Source organism: Pollachius pollachius (assembly GCF_949987615.1).
Source record: "Pollachius pollachius genome assembly, chromosome: 18".
NCBI classification, from domain to species: domain Eukaryota; kingdom Metazoa; phylum Chordata; class Actinopteri; order Gadiformes; family Gadidae; genus Pollachius; species Pollachius pollachius.
Window position 1 is genome coordinate 8,499,727 of NC_136951.1, and position 6,002 is coordinate 8,505,728.

Consider the following 6,002-nt stretch of genomic DNA (forward strand, 5'->3'; position numbering starts at 1 on the left):
TGCTGAGCGACTGATAGCTTCATGTCGGCCCCAACCGAATACCTGTGGATTTTGTACTTACAGCGAGGAACTAATGAAACATAAAAGTTTTGAAGTTCCTGAAAGGTGGTGTGATGTGTCCAGTGCCTTGGGTAGTTCAGGTATTAGAGAGAAAGTAAGAGGATAGGACGATTATGTACGATTACGGGGGGGGTGAATCAGGTTAATCAGCATTGTTAATCGGTGGAGGTGGTTGGAGGGGGGAGAACAATGGCTGCTATCCGCGTGTGATGGTAAAAGTCAGACGAGGAGGATCTCTAACAGTGCGCTGCCCAGCAGGAGAGCGGCCCTCACAGTCAAGGCCACTCTAAAACTGGAGTGCTTGCCGAGAAACAAGTCCAACAGTAGTGGGTTGTATGTTAACCTTCAATTCTATTACGATGAATGGCTTTTGCTGTAACCAAAATAAACAAGACATCAAGATAATCAACTTCAATCAACAAAAAAAAAAGGGAACCATTTCTGTTCCACAGTTTGAGTTTGAAACAGGGTGTCTTTTCAGTTCCTGATTTGAAACCCCTTTCCAAACCATTTCAATTGGATTATAGATCATAACAATGGGGGTCATGTAAAACGCAAACGAGCATGCTTATGCAAGTTCCCAACTAAGAATAGTATCTCTGGCTATTTCGACCAAGACATGCAAGTCTTGTGCTTTCAATGGTTGTGCAAACGAGAGCATTAGAACTGGTTACTGAACTTTACATAGTCAATTCGATTAGCAAGTGCCAAAGGGGTAAACACATTTTTCACCATTCCACTCCACCAGGTCCGAACAATGTTGAAAATATGAAAGGGCGTGTTTCATAACTAGTAAGTGTTATTATTAAAAAGTGTGCCAAGGTTGACTTATTAACAGAATGTAAAAGTCCTTAGAATGTTACAAGAATGTTGGTTTTTTTGCCATGTCCTCAATGGTAGATGTTTCATATGCTTTGTTAAAATGAGATATAACAGCAATAACCTTGCCTTCTTCTGGTGGAAGTCCATGTAAATAAATTGACTATGTTTCCAATGGTTACCACATTATCAGAGTTTTTACCCAAACATCAAGTCTCACAGACTGACTCATCAAAGACCAAAAAGATGAAACAGAGAACCCTTTGTTCAATTAGCTATCATATGATCATCTTCTCTTGTGTGTACTTTATTACATAGGTTTTGATTAATAGGGTGCGTTACTCTATCCATCTAGACATCGTCAATTTGTCAATTGTCCCCTGAAAAGCAGTATGTTGAGTTCTCAAAGCTCTCCAAGGTGGCAGTTAGTGAACCATTGATGGTGTGATCCCACCATCAATGCCACCTTTGAAGTCATATCAACTTTTACATACTTGTATGGACTTCAGGTTAAGCATGGTCAAAATGCAACTTGGACACACAAATTTCACTTCGAACATACTTGGAATAAACAGACACGGGCACAAAACCGTCAAAACAAGTGACACCCAGATACCATGTTTCCTCTGAAGGACATTAAGTTCACGACTAGACTGCAATCCGTTCGAGGACCGCAGATAGGCCATGGGGTGGGGTGGGCGGGGGCAACACATCACAGCAATATCCTGTCTCGACTTGCTACCCCCCCCCCCCCCCCGCCTGAGGGACTAGTGGCATGTCCTGATTCCTACCCCAGTGCCAACGGCCCATTGCATCGACATGTCCCGGATGCCTGTGCCATGCCTTATAGGACACGGTCTGGCCAAGGACCTATGGAAGGGAACTTGGTTGTGGTAGTGGGAAGGCTGCAATAATAAACACTTTGAGGGCCCCCTTAAAGAGAGGGAAGGGTTGGATGGACCAGCTGTAGCCCATTTATTAGAGACAGTGGCACAAGCACATATGGGTTGGTCGTCTGTCTGCCAGTCTTTCTATGCAAGGAGGTGGATGGATTCTCAGACACAGTTCCAGCTAGGTTCTTTAACTTTCAGTGTGGCAACATTTGGACAGCAGTCACTAATTAATCACGTTCTAAAGACGTGGAGAAAGCAGGGCAGTGCACTCATAGCAGCTGTTATGCCATAATCTCTGAAATATTTCTGAGCGGATTCTCGTGGTTAGGCTGCCACAGCTCAACATTGCTCGACGCAATATTGACCATCAACTGTGTTTAGGAATCAAGGTGGCAACATTTCCTCACGGCAGAAAAAGCCAGGAGAGAATATTGAGAGATGTTGAAATCTGACTAGACATGGACAGGACAGGTGAATGATTTACGACCGTGCACCGATGATCCGCAGCTGCAATACAGACACGTTTCCAGGAGATGAGAAAAAAAAAAACATCATGCTTAGAGACACGGTGGGAGAGGGAGAACATCCTTACATTCTTCGGAATCTTGTTAACAAAAATCATAATCAATCATATTATATTTGATTGAGTAATATTCATTGCTGGCCACGCCAGTGCAGTTTGTTTGAAGTTGTTTAGCAAACTAAGGCAATACATGCTGAAAACGTTTATGCTTTGAATATAGTCCAAATTATTCGAAGAAGGGAAGCTCCTTCGATTGATATAAACGCCATTGAAAGGGGCCCGACTATCCTCTGCAGCAACATACTGGCCCCTAGAAATCAGTGATTTGAAATCACTAAACTGAACAACTTAAGATCCAGATGGTTTTTTTCCAAATCCATATTTCGAAATTAATGTTGCACAAAGAACCACATGAAATGTCAACTTTGAGTTTGAAAGTGATTGGCATAATGCATACCTTCCAAAACCCGTTAAATAATATTTTATCCCATTTGAATGTAAAGCTCCCCACTCGTTTTTACTAGAAATTTTAGTCTACAAGTAGTCGTGCATTGTGAATACTATAAAACAGACTGCATTTGCTAACAGCCAATCGGTCTTTATACTAGGAATCCCACAATATAACAAGTGCAGCACCGATCTGCAAGCAGACGAGACCGCATGAGCACCCGACTAAACGGACGGGCGGACCAAAGTTGATCGATATAGCTCTAACTAAGACACAAAAAAGGACACTTACAGGGAAGGGAAGCCGATGTTGACTCAATGCAATGTATCCTTCGTCCCGTGCGAAAGAGTCGATAGATGGCGTGTGGTTGCAGGAGCTTTGACAAGTTAAGTTTCTCTGCTGTGTGTCTCTCTGCTCAGCATGGCGGCTGGTAGCGGCGACTGCACTCGATTCTCCCCGAGGCTGTTGCATTAACACGGCTGTAGTGGGAGGAGGGAGCGGAGGGCGTGGGAGCGAGATAAACCTATGGTGCTCACTGGGATGTGGGATCTCATGCATTAAGCAAAAAAACAAAAACAAAAACGTTTCTGGCCCGTTATGAAAACTCAGGGCCTTGTTGTTTGGGTTGGTTTTATCCGCTTGTGTGTTTTATTTTATCCATCAAAATAAATAACAGTGGGCCTTAAAGTTTCTTTTTTTTCAATAGTTCTGAGTGGAATAACAATAGCGATAGCATTACTATTGATGATGATTTAACAATGCAAAATAATATACATAATTCAAGAAAATTAGTGACAGTGCCCATTGTGTATGAGAGAGGGGTTGTGTATGGTGGGTGCTCAAAACGTCGCTATTTGATTTGGGGCGAAGGGTTACATAACCTTTTCTCTAGTGCAGGACTGGAGTGTAAACAAAGTCGAGTACGGACAGACTGACCCCTTGTGTTATCCCGCAGGACAGAGGAGGAGGAGGGGAATGAGGGATTGGAGGGCGACTCCAAGGCGATAGTCTGAGTACAATGCCGTCATTCAGTCACAGCGTTTGCTGCTGGTGCAAAAAAACAACAAAAAACAACAACAGTAGGCTATGCCAGTTTGCATTACAGGTGGATTATTGAAACACTTTTGAGATGGTATTTTTACGTTTAGTTAGGTGCTCATTTCAAATTTGTTCCACAATTGTTATATATTATTATAATAAAATATAACATTTATAACAGTTTAGTATTTTAGCCCGCCAAAACCAACTAAAATAGCGTATCACGCAGATATATCATCTCAAGCAGTATTACGTACTTTTATACTTTGCCTAATGTTGCAAAGTAACATTAGGCATTAGGCCCCCCCCCCCCCCAAATACCTTGCATGTCTCTCAATCCAGTTTGTTATCATGTGAGTGAGCTGTTGATTTGGTAGCTTCCAGTTAAGATCTCTGTGGACTTCAGGGAGCTTTAAGTGATGGCTGAATTGTAAAGCAGCTGTGCTTATCTTCCACCACAGTGACATGTGTTGCTAAGAGAAACAGGTGAACGGGGAATGTGGGCCGATTAGCTCCTAATGCAATAAGGGAGTGTAGATGATTTGTTTTCACTTAGACGGCCTATATCCATTATATACAAGTGGTTTGATTTATGGTTATACCTTTTTTGTATTAATTTGCCCTTTCTGTCTGGGTTGTTTTGCCTTCTTTGCTGCAGTCTTTTTTTTCCTTTTTCTTTTCAACTTTCTCTCTCTATTAATCGCTCTGGGTTTTTCTCTCAGTCTATCTGTCTCTGTTTCTCTCACTCTCAGTCTCTGTTTCTCTCACTGTTGCTCTCACTCTCAGTTTCTACACACACACCCACACACACACACACACACACACACACACACACACACACACACACACACAGACACACACACACACACACACACACACACAACCACACACACACACACACACACGACACGCACATACAGAAACATTAGACTATGAGTGAGTTAACAAGTATATAAGACTGTAGACTATGTTGTATCTCCGTGCCGGACTGTCATCCTTCAGACTTGCCGGTCAGATCTATTTAGAGCTCCTATAGCTGATGGGGTTTCTCCATGCTGCTGGGCAGAATACAATCGCTACCAGACCCTGAAAGGGCCAATGGTGGTTGAGACATCAGATAAGGTAAGATGAGATAACATTTTTTTGACTCCCTCAAGGGGGGAAATCCGATCATCCAGACAACAATACAACATAAACCCACACAATATACACATCCTATGTGATACTAACGTGTTCATTTGTGCTGTCGACCACTTCCATTCCATGTGCAGTATTGACAATTGTATGTTCAGTTGTAAGTACGCTATGCACTAATGAATTAATAATGAAGGGCTGTCATTGTACATGTCAAGTACAATGTGAACAAATCTCTCTGTTGGTGTAGAGAACCGATTCCCCTACTGTGTAGATTATTCAGTGATCTATGGGCCCACAGCAAACATATGTATGTACTGTATATGGCTTACATCATTAAAATACAAAAATACATACAGCCCTATGATACCTTTCTAGTACATATGATGTGCTCAACCATGCTTTGAGAAGATGCAGCTGCAGAAAAGCCTATGGCATTGAGAAAATGTCACAGTATGTCTGTTTGACACACATAAACAATGAACAATGATGATCTAAATCCTTTTTATTGTGATGGACAATAACACTGGGTATCCAGGCTTTCAGTATCTATCGTAGCTTCATGTTTTCCTCATATTCAATAGACTAAAAAATGTAACAAGTTCCCAGTATAAGCCTGAACTACAATGATTTGCAATAAGATTGGGAGAACACTTACCACAATAACCTAATATTATAAAGCAGCAATGACTCAGGCGTAAACCTTAGGTATGTAGTAGATAAGCAGTGACCTCTGGCGGTCAACCTGGGATAACGAAGCTTTGTTTTGTGTTTTGTTTGAAATGAATATTTGGTGGCGCAGTTCCAACGAAAACTATATTTGTATTTGCTTATTTTTTGCCTACTTTTCTTTCGATTGATTATTGCTTAATACATTCAAATATTTCGATGCAAATAAAACTTAACTCAACTTTTCTTCTTCTTAATTGTAAGGAGAATGGACCACTGCAAAGACAGTCAATTTAGAAGAAGCCTTTTAAGTCTTCATACCAGCTTTGTCTAATACCTTGCCACTACTGAACACTGTGGGCGCCAGACCCATACAGTGTATAATACTATCGGCAAGACTGACACTCATGGTTGTGAC

At 41.6% G+C, this 6,002-nt stretch overlaps 1 protein-coding gene across 3 annotated transcripts in view; it reads right to left on the minus strand.

The window, feature by feature from the left end:
- The window catches only part of sema4d (sema domain, immunoglobulin domain (Ig), transmembrane domain (TM) and short cytoplasmic domain, (semaphorin) 4D), a 33,599-nt gene extending 30,426 nt beyond the window's left edge, over positions 1-3,173 (minus strand). For all 3 annotated transcript variants that reach the window (XM_079755693.1, XM_079755691.1, XM_079755692.1), the window contains exon 1: positions 3,035-3,173. The gene's annotated coding sequence lies outside the window, so the exon portion shown is untranslated. The remainder of the gene's footprint in view (positions 1-3,034) is intronic.
- Between the last annotated feature and the right edge of the window lie 2,829 nt (positions 3,174-6,002).